Source organism: Callithrix jacchus, chromosome 2 (genome assembly GCF_049354715.1).
Source record: "Callithrix jacchus isolate 240 chromosome 2, calJac240_pri, whole genome shotgun sequence".
NCBI classification, from domain to species: domain Eukaryota; kingdom Metazoa; phylum Chordata; class Mammalia; order Primates; family Cebidae; genus Callithrix; species Callithrix jacchus.
The window spans coordinates 200508735-200516983 of NC_133503.1; the positions used below are offsets into that span (position 1 = coordinate 200508735).

Below are 8249 nucleotides of genomic sequence, written 5' to 3' on the forward strand. Positions count from 1 at the left end.
GGAAAAACCCAATTACCTCCTCCTGGGTCCCACTCATGACATGTGGGGATTACAGGAGCTACAATTCAGGATGAGATTTGGGAGCGATGGGCTCTGTGCCCTTCCAAATCAAACCATATCAGAGACTTACTTTGTTATGACGGAAGCTGATTTAGTTCAGTGTGAAATGAGAATTGACTTGCTTCTTAAGCCTCTTTGTAAATTAATGGAAACACTAGGGCTTTAGCAGAAGCCAGGGGTGAGACAACGATGAACCTGAATACAGTGTTCCTTCAGGCAACTGAAATAATTGAAAGTCAGTCCCAATAAGTTGCTTTTCTGTCCTGATCTGAGTACTGTGATAGTTTAGCATGTCCTGAAGAAAAAGTTCCCCTTCGTGATATTCCTGCTCTGGTGATCTTAAGATGCGTAATTGACCTGGACGTTCTGGATGCTGAGTCTCCTTTCGGAGCAGTCTTTTTGGGTTTTGATTTTTACTCTGAGATTAGTCTGGTGACAGTCTTCCCCTTCGAGTGCTGTAGAAGGGTGCATGGATCAACTTGACCCTCTGGAACACGTTGCTTTCGAGTCAGATCTGTACCATATGATCCCGTGTACCCGTGTTTCTTTGTTGTTTGTTTGTTTGAGACAGAGTGTCGTGCTGTCACCCAGGCTGGAGTGCAGTGGTGCTATCTTGGCTCACTGAGTGCAGTGGCACAATCTTGGCTCACTACAACCTCCACCTCCCAGGTTCAAGCAATTATCCTTCCTCAGCCTCCCAAGTAGTTGAGATTACAGGTGCCCACCACCACACCTGGCTAGTTTTTGTATTCTTTTAGTAGAGATGGAGTTTCACCATGTTGCCCAGACTGGTCTCCAGGTGGTGATCCATCTGCTTCAGCCCCCCCAAAATCAGGGTCATAGGCATGCGCCACAGTGCCCAGTCCTGCCCATGTTTTCTCATACCTGGCTCTCCAGGATGTGTGTCTGTCTTTTTCCTTTCCCTGTACCTGTCAGTTCCTCCACAGGTACCTAAATGACTCCCATCAAGAAGTCTGAAAATTAGTGAAAGACACAGAGATCAACCAGAAGGCCTGCATGGCCCAGGTGGAAGGCATCATCAGTGGTACCTATGACTACCCAGCTGCGGGATGATAGTGGACCACTTGGGTACCCAGCTGATTTTGTGTCCATCTTTATGGGGCTGTTCTATGCCCCTGGCCGAGGCACTGACATTCACATGCCCAGAAAATCTTTGCTGTGCTCTACCTGGCCACCTTGCTGTTTGTCTTCTTGATCTGCTGCCAGACCTGCAAGGTACCTCCCTTCATCTTGCTTTTCATGTGCCACACCTCTTACTGGGTTCAATGCATCTTTGTGCTGTGGCTCTTCTATGACCCAGTGGCCTCAGTATCAGCCTTCTGCTGGCCCAGCACTGGGGCTGGGGCTGCTGCTGTTTGGGCCTGGCAGTCTCTGTGAAGATGAATGTGCTGCTCTTCACCCCTGGGTTACTGTTTCTTCTCCTCACACAGTTTTGCTTCTGTGGTGCCCTCCCTAAGCAGGGCATCTGTGTTGGCCTTCAGGTGGCACTGGGGCTACCATTCCTGCTGGAGAAGCTCCTGGCTGCCTGTCCTGCTGGAGAAGCTCCTGGCTACCTGTCCTGCTGGAGAAGCTCCTGGCTGCCTGTCCTGCTGGAGAAGCTCCTGGCTGCCTGTCCTGCTGGAGAAGCTCCTGGCTGCCTGTCCTGCTGGAGAAGCTCCTGGCTGCCTGTCCTGCTGGAGAAGCTCCTGGCTGCCTGTCCTGCTGGAGAAGCTCCTGGCTACCTGTCCTTATCCTTTGACCTTGGCCGCCAGTTTCTGTTCTGCTGGACAGTGAACTGGGGCTTCCTCCCAGAGGCTCTCTGCCTGCACCTGCCTTCCACCTGGCCCTGCTGGCCGCCCACCTCACCCTGCACTTGCTGTTTACCCTCTACTGGTGGTTCAGGATAGGGGAATGCATGTTGTCACTGCTGAGGAATCCCTCCAAAAGGAAGGTTCCACCCCAGCCCCTCACACCTGGCCAGATCGTTTCTACTCTCTTCACCTCTAACTCCATTGGCATCTGCTTCAGCCACCCCTTCCTCTACCAGTTCTACCTCTGGTATTTCCATACACTGCCCTATGGGCAGGACTGCACGCTGGCTCACACACCTGCTCAGATTGCTGGTGCTGGGGTTCATGGAGCTCCCCTGGAACACACACCCCTTCATGTCCTGCAGCTCTGCTGCCCAGCATGTATGCCATGCCATCCTCTTGCTGCAGCGCTGGCTAGGCCTGCAGCCTTTCCCCAAGAGCAGCCAACACAGCAAGAAAGCTCTCTGAAATCCACCCCTTTCCCTCCAGTACACTCTCAGGACCTGGGGTTGATAGACTCTGTGCCCTTCCAAATTAACCTTGCCCTCTCTCTCTCTCTCTCTCTCTCTCTCACACTCACTCACACACACACACACACACACACACACATGTATAGACTTCCTCTCTCTATAGAGAGAGGGACTCAGACAGGATGTGCAGGGAAAGGGGACAGACAGCCACACATCCAGTCAAAATCACTGGGACCTTTACGTATCGTGATCAACAATGCTGTGGATACAATATTGACACAAAGACACAGAGGGAAACTGGACTCACAGGAGTACACACAGATCTCGTATTATCTGCTGGATTAGTCCATTTGTATAGAATCTGCTAATTTTACAGGAGTTGATTTCCAGCTTTTGGAATGAACTTTGGACTTTCTAAATGGTTAATTTGAGTCATTCAGAAATTATAATTTGTTCTCGATTTTTAAAAAATATCCACTTTCCATTGAGTCACTTATATGTTTGTGTTCTTAAAATGTGTGATAGTAACGGAATCTACATGTGCTACTGTTCTAGTTTAAATATTAGTTTAGTTTTGATATAAAGAAAAACATGAAATATGAGTGTTTGAATCTATTGTCTAGGAAATTTAGTTGCATCCTTGCCTTGGGATATTGTCTTTCATTTTTAAGCTCAAAAGGCCTGAAAAACATACTTTCGATAATGCCTTATTGAATTTTTAACTATCTAAAAATAGACAGAAAAAAGTAGGTTGAAATAAACCAAAGAGTTGTTGAAAGTTCTTTACTTTCAGTTCTTGTGCACTTATAAATCTATCCAAAAGACGTAGAATGGTAGGCGGGAAGGAGACGAGGAGGAGAAGAGGGTGAAATTAGACTGTCAATGAATGGTTTAGCTACCGCTGGAATAATGTGCTGGAAGTTAACTCGGTGAGTGGAAGAAATATGCACTAGAATGACTCCTCATTAAGTTTCAAGGAACCATGTGGGGGAAGATGTGAGCTTGTCCACACTCAGCACCAGGGAAAAACTGCTCCAAATGAGGACTCGACATCTCCCTAATCCTTTCTTGAAAATCACCAAATATTTTAAAACGTACTGATTTTACCAACGTTTTTTATTAGCCACTTCTCTGCAAATGGAACATGACTCACTTCCTTTGGACAAGACCGGGCTGTGCCCTTTCCTGCTGGTTTTTGCTTCTGCCGTGGGCATCGCTTTCTTAATTTGTTTGACGCCCCTGTCTTCTCTGCCGTTTTCCTCTCTCCTGAGCTCAGGAATACTCACCACCTGCCCACACGGTCTCCCTCTGTAATCGTGGCTGGATTTCTTTCTCTTTAATACAGCATCCCCTTTCTCCTCTGGCATCCACAGACACAGACTTTCCCACCCCACTCAAATCTGTCTCACACCCTCCAGCTAGAACTCCCCAGTCACAGCTGGAGGGGCCAGCTCATACTTGGGGAGATTAGGTCACTGTGGCTTGTCTATACAGCTGCATCGCTGGCAGGGCCCAGGAACCACTAATCCCATCCCTCATGGTGGAACCAATAGTTTAATCTCGACTCCGTTTTCCAAGCATGTTCATACTCCTAGAAACATGACACATTCATAATAAAGTCAAAACACAAGTCACCTAACCCCGACTATAACTCAGCACCCACTTCCAAGTGTCTGTTCTGTAATCCTGCTGGAGGCCCTGGCCTCATGGAGCTCCTCCCAGTGAGTGGTGGAAGTGGCTGCTGTTCTGACCACCGTGCAGTGACCATGAGGTCTGCAAACATGGGTGGCTTTGTGCGGTGAGGCTGTTCCTGGATGATGAGCTCAGGGGCTGTCACTTGGAGGTAGAAAAGGCCGGCAGCATCATGCTGTCCACTTGTTGTTATGGTAATAGATGAACCTAATTTGGAGTTTGATGGGTGAAACAGGACCCACAGATGGGGTCCAAACCAAAAGAATGTCAAAGGCTGCCAGAAGGGAGTTGGGAATTAGGTAATAGGGAGGGAAGGAGGCTGGCCCACGACTGGGTTCTCTGTCCATCTGTGGTCACCAACAGTCATGAGTTGGCTGAGCTGTATGCAAAGGCAAGGCCAAAGCTGTCATAACATTGAGTCTGCTGGAATACAGACCACGCAATCAAGGGATGTTAAGCAGAAAGGGAATTTCAAGCTAGCCTCAGTGTTACAGTCGGTAGTCCGGTGGGCATGAACGGGGCAGGAGAGACCCCTTCCTTCCCTCAGGAATGTCAGGCCACCATCAGGCGATGGTCAGGCAGTTGGTACACCATCTCTCTGAAATAATAACTGGTCACAGCTGACACCAGGGAAGGACAGTCTCCCAATAGACAGAAAACACCTGAAGCTGGTGAGCAGCAGTTTCCTGAAAAGATCTCAGGAGTTGGGCGAGTGGGCTGAAGCATGCACATTAAGAGGCAACATGGAGGAGTTTAACTGCTAGATGACCTTCCAGGAACAATCAGCTGGCAAGGGAGGAATGCCTCAAAGTGAGCAGGTGCACAACTCCACTTTGTAACACACTGCACCTGTGGTCCTCCCAAGTGCTGGCAGGCCACTGTGCATGCGGACAGCGTACCCCAGGTAAAGAATCATGGAGAAGGGAGATAAGACCCCAGAAGCATGCCAACATATAAACCCCAAGTCACATGTCAAAAAGTACCCTTGATCTCCCATGTTGCCCACTTGATTCTCTTCCAAGTGTACTTTACTTCCTTTTAATTCCTGCTCTAAAGCTTTTTAATGACCTTCCACTCCTGCCCTAAAACTTGCCTCGGTCTCTGTCTCTCCTTCTGCCTTATGTCTTCTCAGTTGAATTCTTTCTTCTGAGGAGGCAAGAACTGAGGTTGGTACTGACCCGGGGGATTCACCACTGCTGACACATGTCCAAGAGGTTGAACCAGGTGCCCAAGGTCACAGATGGTTAGGACTGATCTCCAAGGGCCTCTCTCTCCAGATGGCTTTTTCCCTATTTACATAATACACATAATGCCACAGCACAGACGGGTAAATGTGAGACAAGGAAGTGGGGTTGGTTGACATTCCCTTTACGTCCATTACCCATGTAACTTCGTCAGAAACATCATACGGTTTTGTAATTATTGGAAACTTTATCTTCCAGCATCACTTAGAAGAAGGAAAATAGCTCCCTTGTAACATCTGAGAATAGCAAGTGGGAGTCAACTGCCCTCATGCTTGTGACAAACAGGCACAAGATTGTCTGCTCAGTGCTCCTACCCCTCCTCCTCTCTTCCTTCCATTTCAGGATTGTCTGCTCAATGCTCCTACCCCTCCTCCTCTCTTCCTTCCATTTCAGGATTGCCTGCTCAGTGCTCCTACCCCTCCTCGTCTCTTCCTTCCATTTCAGGATTGTCTGCTCAGTGCTCCTACCCCTCCTCCTCTCTTCCTTCCATTTCAGGATTGCCTGCTCAGTGCTCCTACCCCTCCTCGTCTCTTCCTTCCATTTCAGGATTGTCTGCTCAGTGCTCCTACCCCTCCTCGTCTCTTCCTTCCATTTCAGGATTGTCTGCTCCCTGCTCCCCGCCCCTCCTCCTCTCTTCCTTCCATTTCAAGATTGTCTGCTCAGTGCTCCTACCCCTCCTCCTCTCTTCCTTCCATTTCAGGATTGTCTGCTCAGTGCTCCTACCCCTCCTCCTCTCTTCCTTCCATTTCAGGATTGTCTGCTCCCTGCTCCTCAGCCCCTCCTCGTCTCTTGCTTCCATTTGACCAGATCCGTCCTCTCTTATGAGTTTGCATCCATGGCCCTCTTGATTAATCCAGGGCTGGAAACCTCATCCAAGCCAGAAAATTCTGTTTCTTCCCCAGTGGTTTTGAATAGAAATTCCCTGGTTGTGAAAACTGAGCAAAGTAAGCCAGGCATGTCATACCATGTCCTGCTATTGGGGGACACAGCTCAGGGCTGCAGCTGCCCACTGGGAGAAGCAAAGATGAGGCTCTGAAACTGAGACTGCCTGGCACCGTCTGCATCCTGGCTGTCAGCAGTCCCTGGGCCAGATACATCCCTCCCCTCCCAGGGTTAATCGTTCAACTCTCCCTTGGCTTCTTTTGACCAGTTAATCGATGTTTTACTCAGGCTTATTCAAGTCAGATCTTCTGCCTCTTGCTACCAAGGAGTCCTATTTGACCAGTGGACTTCCATTCAGAACCCCAGGTATGTAGTAAAGAACACTCTCTTTATAGCATTAAAGTAAACCAGATACATAGATAGGTAGGTAGGTAGATAGATAGATGATAGATAGATAGATAGATAGATAGATAGATGATAGATAGATGTCAGTTGCCTTGTTTTAGGCGTTAAAAAAAAGACAGAACCCAGAGAGATGGGTTTTGTCAAAGAGAAACCATAGATGGCAGTTTGTTAAAATGGTAAAAACAGATTTATTCAGAAAAGCTATTGCAATAGGGTAAAAGAGATTCCAGTATAGAACTGGTCTCAATTCTGAATACAAGAAAAAGTGAGAATTTATAACCAAGGGGCAGGGTGGACATTCGTGGACTGGAAATCAGTGAAGGGAAACATTGGGGGCCGGGGAGAGTCCAGCTAAACCAACCTGGAAAGGTGCTTGCTGGGGGCGGCCAGGGTGATCTGACGCCTTCTGGGGGATGGTGGGGAATGAGAAACCTGACTAGATATCTAGCATGACCAGAGATGGAGAATGGTGGACTTGGGCTAAACTGACTTAAAAAGATTCCTGCTAAAATTGGACAACACAGAGACAAACCCAGAAGTCCCAAAGTCAAGGTCTTGTTGAAAAAGCTCTCAAAAGGGCCTGAGTAGAGTTTAGTCAAGGAGCGAATCTTTGTCAGTTTGGAACATCTTACTGTGTTAGAAAGGAAGAAAATGCTTAAAATAAAAAAAGACAGGAGCATGTCACATGAGGACACAGAGCCACCAGAAGGAGCGCCCATTAGCCAAGCCCAGGACAAGTGGCATTCCAAAAAAATTAAGGATGCCAATGAATTATTGCAAATGAGTCAGTGAGTCAATGTCAATAATAAATAGGTCCATCAGATAGACAAGGGAGAAGGGGAAGCTTGCAGCCAAGTGCTACCTACGGCTGGTCTATGAGGAGGGTGCACTGAGCTTAAAAGCCTCATTCCACAGCTTTCACAGTACAGAATGGTTCAGATGAGAACCATCATGAATGCTCGGCAAAGACAAATGCTTCAGCATCCTTGAACGCTTGGTCTGTTCAGAGGACAGGTAGATTTTGATGAAGAGCAGGAGAGTGGCATGCCTTAAAGTGACTTATGTGTGTGTGTGGTTTTTGTAATGTAATATATATACACATACATACCATACCTACATTACAAAAACCACACACACACACACACACACACACACACTCAGAGACAGAGAATAAGTGAAAAAGCCAGTGGGCAAACAGGTAACAGTAGTTGGTTCTGAGCAAAGGCAGTACAGTTGTTCTTGTTCTGTTCTACTATCTTTTTCTTAAATGCTGATTAAAATTATTTCCAAAATAAAACGTTAACGATAATAAAAAGTGTGATGTGGGATATCCCCAAAGGATGAAATACAGGACTAGTGAGTCCCAAGTTCTGGCTGGTGGCTTAGTCACTCAGATGTGGCTCTGGGGCCTGGATGCACTCAGTTTCTGGGATTTTGTTGTTTGTATTAATCAATGGAGCAACAAGCTGGACCTGATGTTGCATATTTTTCTGCCTTCCTCGTATTTGGTTACTTCCTCTAATCCAGGGTGTTCATTTCAATTAACCTCTAAGTAGCACAGGGTGAAAAACACCCACCATGTGCCAACAATAGCCTCAGCTCTCATGCCACCTCCAAAAGCTGTAAATAAATGAAAACACCAGGGATTTTATTCGATCTGGAAAAGGGTTAGCTAAGTTCTCTAG

At 47.4% G+C, this 8249-nt stretch overlaps 1 pseudogene; it reads left to right on the forward strand.

The window, feature by feature from the left end:
- The first annotated feature begins 249 nt into the window (after nt 1–249).
- On the forward strand, nt 250–2339 carry LOC100392511 (dol-P-Man:Man(5)GlcNAc(2)-PP-Dol alpha-1,3-mannosyltransferase pseudogene; annotated as a pseudogene).
- The last annotated feature ends 5910 nt before the right edge of the window (nt 2340–8249 follow it).